Source organism: Helianthus annuus, chromosome 15 (genome assembly GCF_002127325.2).
Source record: "Helianthus annuus cultivar XRQ/B chromosome 15, HanXRQr2.0-SUNRISE, whole genome shotgun sequence".
NCBI lineage: Eukaryota > Viridiplantae > Streptophyta > Magnoliopsida > Asterales > Asteraceae > Helianthus > Helianthus annuus.
Window position 1 is genome coordinate 52,080,604 of NC_035447.2, and position 13,571 is coordinate 52,094,174.

Here is a 13,571-nt window from a genome sequence, read left to right on the forward strand (position 1 = left end):
TAAAGGATAGATTAATCTAGATGTGTATCTAGTCCACCCTAAATCTTGTTTCATCGTGTAACATCACTTCATCAATTAACCTGCAACATGTATTAAAATAGAGTTCAATGCAAAAGCAAAGGCGAGTATACAAGTTTGACTACATAGCATAATAGAATAAAAACTCATATCCAACATGTTACATAATGTGTAAATTACTAGCAATGCAATTTTTGGCGTACAATATGATCAAACCCAAGAATACAACGCATAACAAGCCTAATCCCAAAAGTTTAGCGGGGTGGTAAAGTTTAACTTAACAATACCCACAAGAATAACGGGCGGGGCGTCAATCCTATAGCGCTATAATTGTTAAGGTGGGCTAGCAAAGTTAATGAGCATATAACGTTCCAAATCGTTCATAGAGCATACAAGCATAGCAAATATTCACAATAGTTTCATGTTTCGTTCATAGATAGAGTATGTTTTGTTTAAGCATAAAAGTTGTTTTGAATAGACATACATGTTGCATCCCAAAGTGTAAAGGGGAAAAAGGGATCGAGTATACTCACGGTTTACAAGTCCTGACTTGATGATCCGAGAGTAAGTTTGGTGGATGATTTAGCTTGGAGCACCTAGTCCTTCTACACGAGGAAACGTAGGTGTGTGAGTTTGGCGTTTAGGGTGGATTAAGAATATGGAATAACTTAGCATATATATATAAATAAATAATCATCTTTTAAACCTTATAACCATCATATGACACTAGGTAACCAATATGGTTATTTAATGTTTTTCATGGGTACTATACCCATTAGAATCATATTAAGGTTTAGGTCTTGGATGATGTTCTACTTCTTTAACATGTAAACATAAGTTTAACATCAAAGGTTCGAATGAGTATGTGCTTATATGTAAGGTCTAAAACTTAAAAAGACACTAACGTACTTGCATTTGACAAAATAGTAAACGGGTCGAATAATTCATAAGTAAATTTTTTTGCATTTAATTTCACATTAACCAACTATATAGTCATGAACAAGTTTTTAACCCCAAACATTTCACAAAATATAACCAAGTTCTTGACTACAAGTTCAACATCTAACTACTTCCGGGTTAACTTACATACAAAAGACCCGTGTTTAACGAAAGAAAACATTTAACAAAAGTGTAGACCATGACTAGAGACTTCGCGGAAGCGTGCATCGCAAGTGTGTTCGGTCCAACCATGCCATCCATCAAGTAGCTTTACCTACATACAACCAACCAAATAGACATTGCAATTAGATAATTCATACAACCTCTAGTTATTAGTCGAACTACAATATACTCTTTTTCAACCGTCATTCGAACATGAACTCCTCAACTTAGCTCAACATCCTTTCTTGCTTATTCGACCCATATCCATATCATGTATAGACTTACATCAAGCTCATTACAATTATGCAACTTTGACAAAAGAATAATGACGTATCACATTATTACATACTAATATTATTTTGTAAGTAAAGAACTTACCTTTGTCGTTGCTAGCTTGTATCCCGGCACGGCTTGAACTTTCTTCCTTAACTCCTAGAATCAAAAATCATTTTCTTTAATCTTAGGCCATTCTTTTCATTCCGTTCTTAATACAATCAAGCGAACAACTAAAGTTTGCAAATTTCTAATAATTTAACATAGTAATAACACATGATAATTTCATTCAAGCATTTCAACAAACACTTGGCGCGTATACCATTTTTAAAGCATAAAGTACAAGTATCATTTGCACAACTTCAACCAAATCATATCAAGACCAACAAGAACATCAATTTAACTCGAATCCCATAAATCATGCCATTTAAATCAGTTCCAAGTAGCAAGTTCTCATTATAACATCATCATACATAATCCGTGTACTAATTTTACTCAAGAATTTCACATTGTACCTCATAACACCCTTACCCTAAGTGGGTTTTCACTTCTAATGTTAATCTAGTCGAATTCAAGCATTCATTATGGTCTAATTGATGTTCTTAGTTCATCATCCTACTAATTTCATACTAACTCATGAATTTCTCAAGACCCATAACATACAAGATCATCCAAAATATGAAATTCTACTTACCTAGTGCTTTAGCATGCTTGGATGATTAAGAAATCAAGGACATGCATGAGTATTAGCCAAGATTAGAGCTTCAATTGCTGAATTTGGGATGATGAAAAAGGGTTCCCCTTTGTCTTTCTTGGCTCCTGGTTGACACACACACACTGTTATGTGTGTGATTGTGTTTTAATTCTAATTTATCATTTCCACTTTCTATTCATGTCACATTTGCCCCTTCAAGATTCAGTTTTTATTATTTATGGCAATTCCCTTTCTTATAGTTAAACCTTACTTATATACTTACTAACCAAGTTCATAATTCTTAAATATTATCCTAATGTAAATATTCCTACTCATAACCTAGTTTACAACGTAAATACAATCATATTAAAATTGTGTGTGTTATAACTTGTAGCATATCATATTAACATGTAAATGAGCATAATTACTATTTTGGGGTGTTACAAGTCCACCCCCCTTAAAGAAGGTTTCGTCCCCGAAACCTGATTCACGTACCAAATAAAAACGGGTAGAACTTCCTCATTTCATTCTCTGGTTCCCAAGTGAGATCCGACCCCTTCCTGTGTTGCCATTGGACCAATACTTGCCTGATTTCTTTGTTGCGAAGAGTCTTTATCTTGGAATCCCTTATGGCTACCGGCCTTTCTATATAATTCATCTTCTCGTCTATTTCGATGTCTTCAAGGGGTACATGAGTCGTTTCATCCGTTAAACACTTCCGCAATTGTGACACATGAAAAGTGCTATGGATTCCTTCTAATGATGAGGGTAGTTCTAAACGGTAGGCTACCTTTCCAACTCGAGCTAGAATCTTGAACGGTCCGATATATCGGGGACCCAACTTTCCTCGCTTACGGAATCGAATTATGCCTTTCCACGGGGACACCTTCAAGAATACTCGGTCCCCCACTTGGAACTCAATAGGGTGTCTTCTTTTATCCGCATAGGACTTTTGTCGGTCTTGCGCCGCTTTTAATCGAGCCCGTACAACGTCGATCTTTTCATTGGTTATCGCCACTACATCATTCGGTGCGAGTTCCCTTTGTCCTACTTCTCCCCAACAAACCGGGGTTCTACACTTTCTTCCATACAGCATTTCATACGGCGCCATTTGTATGCTACTTTGGTAGCTATTATTATATGAAAATTCTACTAGTGGCAAATGTTCATCCCAATTTCCCCCGAAATCCATCACGCATGCTCTCAGCATGTCTATGAGAGTTTGAATCGTTCGTTCGGATTGGCCATCCGTTTGTGGGTGGTATGCGGTACTTACATGCAATTGGGTACCCATTCCTTCATGAAATTTCCGCCAGTAGCGGGAGGTGAATCGCGTATCTCGATCTGAGACAATAGACACCGGTACACCATGGCGGGAGACGATCTCATTCACATAAACTTCCGCTAACCTTTCTGAGGAATAAGTCTCTCGAATGGGTAGGAAATGGGCGCTTTTGGTAAGGCGGTCAACAACGACCCATATTGCATCATGCCCTTTCCTTGTTTTTGGAAGTTTGGTTACAAGATCCATAGTCACATTCTCCCATTTCCATACCGGAATTTCTAAAGGTTGTAGTTTCCCGTAAGGTTTTTGATGTTCCGCCTTTACTTGAGAACATGTCAAGCACTTAGATACATACTTAACAATGTCGCGTTTCATTCCCGGCCACCAATAATTTTCTTTCAAATCCCGATACATTTTAGTGGCTCCCGGATGGACCGAGTAACGGGACTTGTGCGCTTCTTCCATTAATAAAGTCTTCGCTTCACAGTGCGCGGTATCCAAACCCGCCCAAACCTCGTTCTTAACCCACTCGCGTTTAATTCAAATTTATTTTCAAACCCTTTCGTTCTTTCACTTTTCGGATCACCAACATTTAAGGACTTATCCTGCGCCTCTCGTATAGTTCCAAGAAGATTTGGGGTAACTATCATTCTCATCGATTTCACTCGGATAGGTGGTGGGTATTCCTTCCGGCTAAGTGCATCCGCCACAACATTAGCTTTACCCGGATGGTAAAGAATGTCACAGTCATAATCCTTAATCAATTCCAACCATCTCCGTTGCCTCATATTGAGATCTTTCTGCTCGAAGAAGTATTTAAGGCTTTTGTGGTCGGAATAAATTGTACACCTTGCTCCATAGAGATAATGCCTCCAGATTTTTAAGGCGAAAACGACCGCCGCCAGTTCCAAATCATGGGTAGGATAGTTAATTTCATGCTGTTTTAGTTGTCTTGAAGCGTAGGCAATGACCTTGCCTCGTTGCATCAAGACACACCCTAACCCCTGATGAGATGCATTCGCGTATACCACTAAGTCTTCCGTTCCCTCTGGCAGGGTTAATACAGGAGAGCTAGACAATTTCTCCTTTAACATTCGAAAAGCCTTCTGTTGATCATCACTCCATTCGAACCTTTCGTCTTTCTTTGTTTGCTTAGTTAAAGGAAGGGCTATTTTGGAGAAGTCTTGGATAAACCTCCGATAATAGCCGGCTAGACCTAAGAAACTTCTTACTTCATTAACATTCTTCGGGGGTACCCATTTCATCACGGCTTCCACCTTAGTGGGATCCACCAAAATCCCTTTCTCATTGATTACATGTCCTAAGAACTGCACTTCCCTGAGCCAAAACGCACATTTAGAAAATTTAGCATATAATTTCTCTTTTCGAAGCGTCTCCAGCACCTGACGCAAATGACTCGCATGTTCGGACTCGCTACGAGAATATACTAAAATGTCATCAATGAACACTATGACAAACTGATCTAGCATATTTCGGCATACTCTATTCATTAAATCCATAAAAGCGGCCGGAGCGTTAGTTAACCCGAATGACATTACCAGGAATTCGTAATGTCCGTAGCGAGTTTTGAATGCAGTCTTAGGTACATCCTCTTCCCTTACTCGTACTTGATGGTAGCCCGATCGCAAGTCGATTTTTGAAAACCAACTTGCCCCTTGTAGTTGATCAAAGAGATCATCTATTCTCGGAAGTGGGTATCGGTTCTTTACCGTGAGTTTGTTAAGTTCACGGTAGTCGATGCACATTCTCATCGACCCCTCCTTCTTTTTAACGAACAAAACAGGCGCTCCCCACGGGGACACGCTCGGGCGTATGAAACCCTTGTCAAGAAGTTCTTGTAATTGAACCATTAATTCCCGTACTTCCGCGGGTGCTAACTGGTAAGGGGCCTTGGCTACTGGTTTGGCATTTGGTTCTAATTCGATACGAAATTCAACTTCCCGCTCGGGTGGAAGTCCCGGCAATTCGTCCGGAAATACATCCGGGTATTCATTCACTATCTTAGTATCTTCAATTCTTAAGGCTCCTAATTTAGTATCGACAACATAGGCTAAAAATGCTTTACTTCCATTCCTCACGTACTTAACTGCTTCTAAGATAGTACAAAATTTTGCCCCTACTTCCCTTTCCCCATGAATGGTTACCCGTTTCCCTTTAGGAGATGTCACATGAATAATTTTGTTTTCACATAAAATTTCCGCGTGATAACGGGATAACCAATCCATACCTACCAATACCTTAAATTCTCCCAAGACCATGGGAATCAAATCAATATCAAAATCTTCGTCCTCTATAGTGATTCTACAACCTCTACATATTTCGTGCAAAAGGTAACTCTTACAATCGGCAATTTCTACTTCGAGTGGTGTACACATTCTTTCTATCGTGAATAGGGGGAACGTGCTAACTCACTAGAAATGAATGATCTACTAGCTCCGGTATCGAATAATATATAAGTGGGTATTGAGTTTATCATATAGATACCTGAGACCACATTCGGGTGAGCTCTTGCTTCTTCCGTGGATATTTGGAACATTCTTCCCTTAGCTTTCGCGGGTTCTTCTTTCTTTCCTTCCTTCTTCACCCCTTGTTTAAGCTTTGGGCATTCAGCTTTCACATGGCCCGACTCGTTACAATTGTAACACACCCTCTTGGGATTCGGACAGTTCTAGTACGGATGCCCTTCTTGTCCGCAGTTTTAACACCCCTTCTTTCCCAACAAACATTCACCCGAATGGGGTTTTCCACATGTCTTACATCGTGGAAACCCTCCTTTGGAAGCTTCCTTCTTTCCTTGATCATGCGTTTTGGGTTTCTTAGAAGAGCCTTGTGTTGACCCCTTCTCGGCTTGCCTTTTCTCCCCACGTTCATCTTGCCTCTTTATCTCAATTTCCCTATCCCTTGCCAAATCAATGATCTCGTCCAAAGTTTCACATTTAGAAGGAGTTATAAACTCCCGAATTTCAGCCTTCAGCATGCCATGATAACGGATAATCTTCTTCCTCTCCGTTCCGACTATTTCTTCACAAAACTTCAGTTCATCAAGGAAGGTGTTCGTGATCTCATTGACTGATTCATCCCTTTGTCGGAGTCGAAGAATGTCTTCTTGGATTCGATCCACAGCTGATTGTGGACAATGGTACTTGATAAAAGGTTGTTTGAATTCTTGCCAAGTCAAAGTTTGAACTCGATTCTCTCCGATCTCCTTGCTATACGAGTCCCACCAATCTTTAGCCCTTCGTAATAGTTGCCCCGTGGCAAACATGACTTGATCTTCCTTGTCACAATGACTTCGAATGAACACCCCTTCCATGTTGGCTATCCATCTTTGACATTCGATGGGATCAATTTCCCCATTATAAGTTGTAGGCTTACATGCCATAAAATCCTTGTAGGTACACCGTCTTGCTTCCTTCTTGCTTTGAATCCCGGTTATCATTTCCTTCAATTCATCCACTTTACTCGTGATCATATTCTCCACCGTACTTAGTACTTGGCCCTCCACTTCTTGTGCTAGCTTTGACATGTTTGCATCAAACGCCTTCGTTACTTCATCCGAGATCATCTTGTTTAACTCGTTTCGAGTTATACGTTCGGTAGTATCCGTGTTTCCTCCACTTGCCATCTACAATTGAACATTCATGTTAAACATCATTACATTCGTTTTCCCCAGTCTTTCTATACTTCAATCATAATATTAATTCATTCTCATAAGTCGCAATTTCATCCAACTTTTCCATACAAACATTCTAGATACACTTCTTACTTCATTCATTCGTGTATGTAACGTCCCGTTCTTTTACACATTCCTTATTAAAGCATGATAACTATTAGTAATCTAAATTTCATAGAGAATTTGAGGTGTTCTTAAAGTTTAACAAGTGTTTGGAATGGGTTTGGAAACCTCGGAATCATAAACAAAACAAATCAGCAAAACAGTTCAGGAGAGGGCGTCGCCGACGGCACAAGGCTGCGTCGGCGATGGTGCTAAAAAATGAGCGTCGCTGAAATTTCTCCGTAGGCAGGGAGTTAAGCCGTCGGAGTCTCCAGATGCGTCGCCGACGCCCAAAAGGGCCGTCGCCGACGGTGCTTCTGGCCTGCAATCGCTGTTTAATTTAAAACCTTCATTCTCAGCCTCTTTTTCCAATCCGAAATGGTCTTGGGCAGTCCCGTAACCTTCCATAGCACCCATTATCATCCAAAACCAGGATAATAGCTAAACCATAACCCATTCCCGTTTCTAACTAAGAACATGAAATTCTTAAAATACTTACTCGCGTGGCGCTTTGGAACGAACACACCTTCACAAGAGCTTTCGGTTTGAGTTCGAGTACCATCACTTACTCGAATCTCTCAAACCTTGGCTCTGATACCAACTTGTAAGGTCTAAAACTTAAAAAGACACTAACGTACTTGCATTTGACAAAATAGTAAACGGGTCGAATAATTCATAAGTAAATTTTTTTTGCATTTAATTTCACATTAACCAACTATATAGTCATGAACAAGTTTTTAAACCCAAACATTTCACAAAATATAACCAAGTTCTTGACTACAAGTTCAACATCTAACTACTTCCGGGTTAACTTACATACAAAAGACCCGTGTTTAACGAAAGAAAACATTTAACAAAAGTTTAGACCATGACTAGAGACTTCGTGGAAGCGTGCATCGCAAGTGTGTTCGGTCCAACCATGCCATCCATCAAGTAGCTTTACCTACATACAACCAACCAAATAGACATTTCAATTAGATAATTCATACAACCTCTAGTTATTAGTCGAACTACAATATACTCTTTTTCAACCGTCATTCGAACATGAACTCCTCAACTTAGCTCAACATCTTTTCTTGCTTATTCGACCCATATCCATATCATGTATAGACTTACATCAAGCTCATTACAATTATGCAACTTTGACAAAAGAATAATGACGTATCACATTATTACATACTAATATTATTTTGTAAGTAAAGAACTTACCTTTGTCGTTGCTAGCTTGTATCCCGGCACGACTTGAACTTTCTTCCTTAACTCCTAGAATCAAAAATCATTTTCTTTAATCTTAGGCCATTCTTTTCATTCCGTTCTTAACACAATCAAGCGAACAACTAAAGTTTGCAAATTTCTAATAATTTAACATAGTAATAACACATGATAATTTCATTCAAGCATTTCAACAAACACTTGGCGCGCATACCATTTTTAAGGCATAAAGTACAAGTATCATTTGCACAACTTCAACCAAATCATATCAAGACCAACAAGAACATCAATTTAACTCGAATCCCATAAATCATGCCATTTAAATCAGTTCCAACTAGCAAGTTCTCATTATAACATCATCATACATAATCCGTGTACTAATTTTACTCAAGAATTTCACATTGTACCTCATAACACCCTTACCCTAAGTGGGTTTTCACTTCTAATGTTAATCTAGTCGATTTCAAGCATTCATTATGGTCTAATTGATGTTCTTAGTTCATCATCCTACTAATTTCATACTAACTCATGAATTTCTCAAGACCCATAACATACAAGATCATCCAAAATATGAAATTCTACTTACCTAGTGCTTTAGCATGCTTGGATGATTAAGAAATCAAGGACATGCATGAGTATTAGCCAAGATCAGAGCTTCAATTGCTGAATTTGGGATGATGAAAAAGGGTTCCCCTGTGTCTTTCTTGGCTCCTGGTCGACACACACACACTGTTATGTGTGTGATTGTGTTTTAATTCTAATTTATCATTTCCACTTTCTATTCATGTCACATTTGCCCCTTCAAGATTCAGTTTTTATTATTTATGGCAATTCCCTTTCTTATAGTTAAACCTTACTTATATACTTACTAACCAAGTTCATAATTCTTAAATATTATCCTAATGTAAAATTCCTACTCATAACCTAGTTTACAACGTAAATACAATCATATTAAAATTGTATGTGTTATAACTTGTAGCATATCATATTAACATGTAAATGAGCATAATTACTAATTTGGGGTGTTACATTATACTTAGGTTAAATATTACATATTATTTAGGTCCAATATTTCAAGTAGGAGGTAGAAGAATAAATCTCCATTTAGGCACCTCTAGTTACAAGGATGTCATGTATGGGGTAGGAAGACTAAGCTTCCATTTAGGCGCCCCTTTGATGTTCACCACTACACTTGATGTAAAAACAACCAAGGAGGGTCATGAACTAAGGTTAATACAAGCATGTAAGATAAACTAAACTAATAGAAATCATCAAATCATGTGAGGATTGTATGTTTGGACAACCCAAGTTGTTCCATAATCACTCATGCATCAAAGTCTAAGTTTGACATGACTTGTGGGTTAAAACCCTAAACAAAACACCAAGTTTATGAGGTTTAATCCTCTGATTTTTAAGTGTCTCAACCTTGTTTTTAAGCCTAACCAACCACTAAAGTGTTGTAAGCATTAGGACATAGGTTTGAGATGAGTTAGACCCAAGTTTGATAAGAAATAACAAGTTGTTGAATAAAAGTAAACAAAACAGAAAGTTTTAGTCCATTTTAGGGCAAATCCAAGCATGATTCTTCCAAGGAAAAACCAAGGATTCAAACCCAAGGACATAACAAAGCATTAGGAAGAAGAACCAAGTGATTTGGTCGAGAAATGACCAAGTTACACTCACTTTAGTAAAGCTTCACGAATCTGTCCAAAACTCAGATTCTCAGCTGATTAGAGAGTAGTTTAGTGAAGATTTAGGAGTTGTGAAAGTGTCAAATGGGTTGGAGAAGGTGGGTATTTATAGTGGAGGAGTTATAATATGATTGGAGGAGATTAGAGGTGGATTAAAGGTGATTGGGGGAGTTAGAGAAATGGGATTTCGTGCACAAAGCTGAAAGAAACACATTCTGCCGAAACAAGGGGCTCGCGTGACGCCAAGCCCCTTCGCGTCACGCGGCGGGTATGGTTCTCCAAACTTTCGATTTGTTACACTTAGGCCCCTGGAGTTTATGTTTGATCCCTTTTGGTGTAAATTTGAGAGTTTAGGGACTTGTTTGGTCATAAAGACATAGTATAAGGTGAAATCAAGTACGACGATCATAATCAAAGTATAATTAAGCGTATAAATGTCATAACCAAGTATCGTCCTCGTTCAAAATACGTTCAATGCACAAGTTTAGTTTAATTACAAGTTTAGCACATAGTTTCCAAGAATAACGTTCAAGCACAAATTGATTCACCAATCGAACATACGAGCATAATTAGAGTGCGTACAACATAAATGTAACAAAATACAAGTTTCATTAATGATCCAAGTCTCGGTTTGACATTGATTACAAAGAAAGGAACGATTACAAGAATACAAGGTTTCAAAAATAGAAATACGAACAAAACTTTCTATAAATGGAAAGTACAAAAGAGCCGGGCGTTACAGTCTCCCCTCCTTTAGGAAATTTCGTCCCGAAATTTAGGAAGACGTAGGGTAGAGATGAGGATACTTCGACTTCATATCCTTTTTGAGTTCCCAAGTAAATTCGGCGCCACGTTTTCCTTCCCATCTAACCTTGACGATAGGAATTTTACTGCGCCTTAATAACTTGACTTCTTGTTCTACGATTTCCACTGGCCTTTCCACAAAATGCATAGTTTCATTGATTTGAAGATCTTCGAGAGGAACTTAAAGCCCTTCATCAGCGAGACATTTCTTTAGGTTTAAGACGTGGAACGTTGGATGAACGTTGTTGAGCTCTTGAGGTAAATCGAGTTGATAAGCCACTTTACCAATCCTTTCGAGTATCTTGAAAGGACCAACATAGCGAGGGGCAAGCTTTCCCTTTTTACCAAAACGAACCACCCCCTTCCAAGGAGACACCTTGAGAAGGACATGGTCTCCAACGTTGAATTCCATAGGTTTGCGTCCCTTGTCAGCGTAGCTCTTTTGACGACTTCGAGCCTTGAGTAGATTGTCATGGATTTGGAGAATCTTATCCGTTGCTTCTTGTATGATCTCAGGGCCAGTAAAATGCTTGTCACCAATCTCATGCCAGCTTAAAGGAGACCGGCATTTGCGACCATACAATGCCTCGAAAGGAGCCATTTGAATACTGCAGTGGTAGCTATTGTTGTACGAGAACTCGATCAAAGGTAAATGCACATCCCAAGTACCACCAAAGTCGATGACATAAGAACGGAGCATGTCCTCTAGGGTTTGAATAGTATGTTCAGTCTGTCCATCCGACTGAGGATGAAAGGCTGTACTGAGATTTAAATGAGTACCCATAGCGGACTGAAAAGTTTGCCAGAGACGCGAAGTGAATCGACCATCACGATCAGAAATGATGTCGAGGGGAACACCATAATGGCGTATGACTTCATTGGTATAGATACGAGCGAGTCGTTCAACCTTGAAATCCTCACGAATGGGAATGAATTGAGCGGGCTTGGTCAAACGATCAATGACCACCCAAATACTATTGTAACCAGAAGGTGTACGAGGGAGCTTAGTTATGAAGTCCATCGCAATGCTATCCCATTTCCAAACGGGGATTTCAGGTTGTTCGAGTAGGCCAGAAGGTCGTTGATGCTCGACTTTGACTTTCGAACAGGTAAGACACTTGGAAACGTACACAGCAATGTCTCTCTTCATACCAGGCCACCAATAGGATGTATGTAGGTTATGGTACATCTTGTCAGCGCCAGGATGAATTGAGTACCTAGATTTGTGTGCTTCGTTCATGATGAGGTCACGAAGATTGTCATGATCTGGTATCCAGACGCGATCACAACAATAGAGGAGACCATCAGGTTTCGAAATGAGTTGACTTTCAGATGCTCCACGTATTTCTACAGCCATGGAACCTTCGTTGATAGATGAGTACTGCGCTTCACGAATGCATTTGTGAAGATCGCTCGAGATATGAAAACAACGAATGACATCTACATTAGCCTTACGACTAAGTGCATCGGCCACGACATTCGCCTTACCAGGGTGGTAGCGAATCACGCAGTCGTAGTTGTTGAGCAATTCTACCCAGCGTCGCTGTCGCATATTGAGTTCTTTTTGGTCAAAGATGTGTTGGAGGCTCTTATGGTCAGTGAAAACCACACACTTAGTACCGTATAGGTAGTGTCACCAAATCTTTAACGCAAAAACAACTGCGCCAAGTTCGAGGTCGTGGGTAGTATAGTTTTTCTCATGTATTTTGAGTTGGCGAGAGGCGTAAGCGATGACTTTGTCTCGTTGCATGAGCACACAGCCAAGACCACGATTCGAGGCATCATAATACACCACGAAATCATCATTCCCATCAGGGAGAGCGAGGATAGGCGCGTTGCAAAGCAACTCCTTGAGAGTTTGAAAAGATTCCTCTTGCTCAGGACCCCAAGCAAAAGGTTTCTCTTTTTGAGTCAACGAAGTGAGAGGAACGGCGATCTTTGAAAAGTTCGAGATGAACCGGCGGTAATAACCTGCCAATCCTAAGAAGGAACGGATTTCAGAAGGAGATTTAGGCGCGGTCCAATTCTTCACGGCTTCGATTTTTGAAGGGTCAACATGGATTCCTTTTTCACTAACAACGTGTCCAAGGAACTGAACTTCTTTGATCCAAAACTCGCATTTAGAGAACTTAGTGTATAAACGTTCAACACGCAAGAGTTCAAGTATAAGGCGAAGATGACGTTCATGATCGGCTCGAGATTTGGAATAAATGAGAATATCATCAATGAAGACGATCACGAAGCGATCCAAGTAAGGCTTACAAACACGATTCATGAGATCCGTGAACACGGCGGGTGCGTTGGTCAAACCAAAAGGCATAACCACGAACTCGTAATGTCCATAGCGAGTACGAAAGGCGGTTTTGGGGACATCCTCTTCGAGAACTCGAAGTTGGTGATAACCAGAACGAAGATCGATTTTGGAAAAACAGGTGGCGCCTTGCGCGTTGCAAACGGGGTTGGATTGCTTTCGCTTCTTTCCCCGTATTGTTATTCGATTGTTGGGTGATTTGGTGGGCTAGCTTGGAAGACACAGGGTTTGCGGCTTGCTTATCACGGATACGGTTGTTGTTCAAGGACGCGGCCAAATGGTAAATGGCTTCGATGCTATCGAGTTTGGCTGCCTCGATCGTATCACGCATGCTAGGGGTAACCCATTGATATATTTGCTTTTCTTGCGTTCAGGGGTCATAACAA

General features: G+C 39.7%; 1 long non-coding RNA gene across 1 annotated transcript; it reads right to left on the bottom strand.

Annotated features, from left to right (window-relative positions):
• Window positions 1-1,035: 1,035 nt before the first annotated feature.
• On the bottom strand, window positions 1,036-2,210 carry LOC110909673. The gene is made up of 3 exons (XR_002575527.1): window positions 2,087-2,210; window positions 1,498-1,551; window positions 1,036-1,231 (listed from the first exon to the last, which is right to left on the bottom strand). It is a non-coding gene; the product is annotated as an uncharacterized LOC110909673 (long non-coding RNA).
• Between the last annotated feature and the right edge of the window lie 11,361 nt (window positions 2,211-13,571).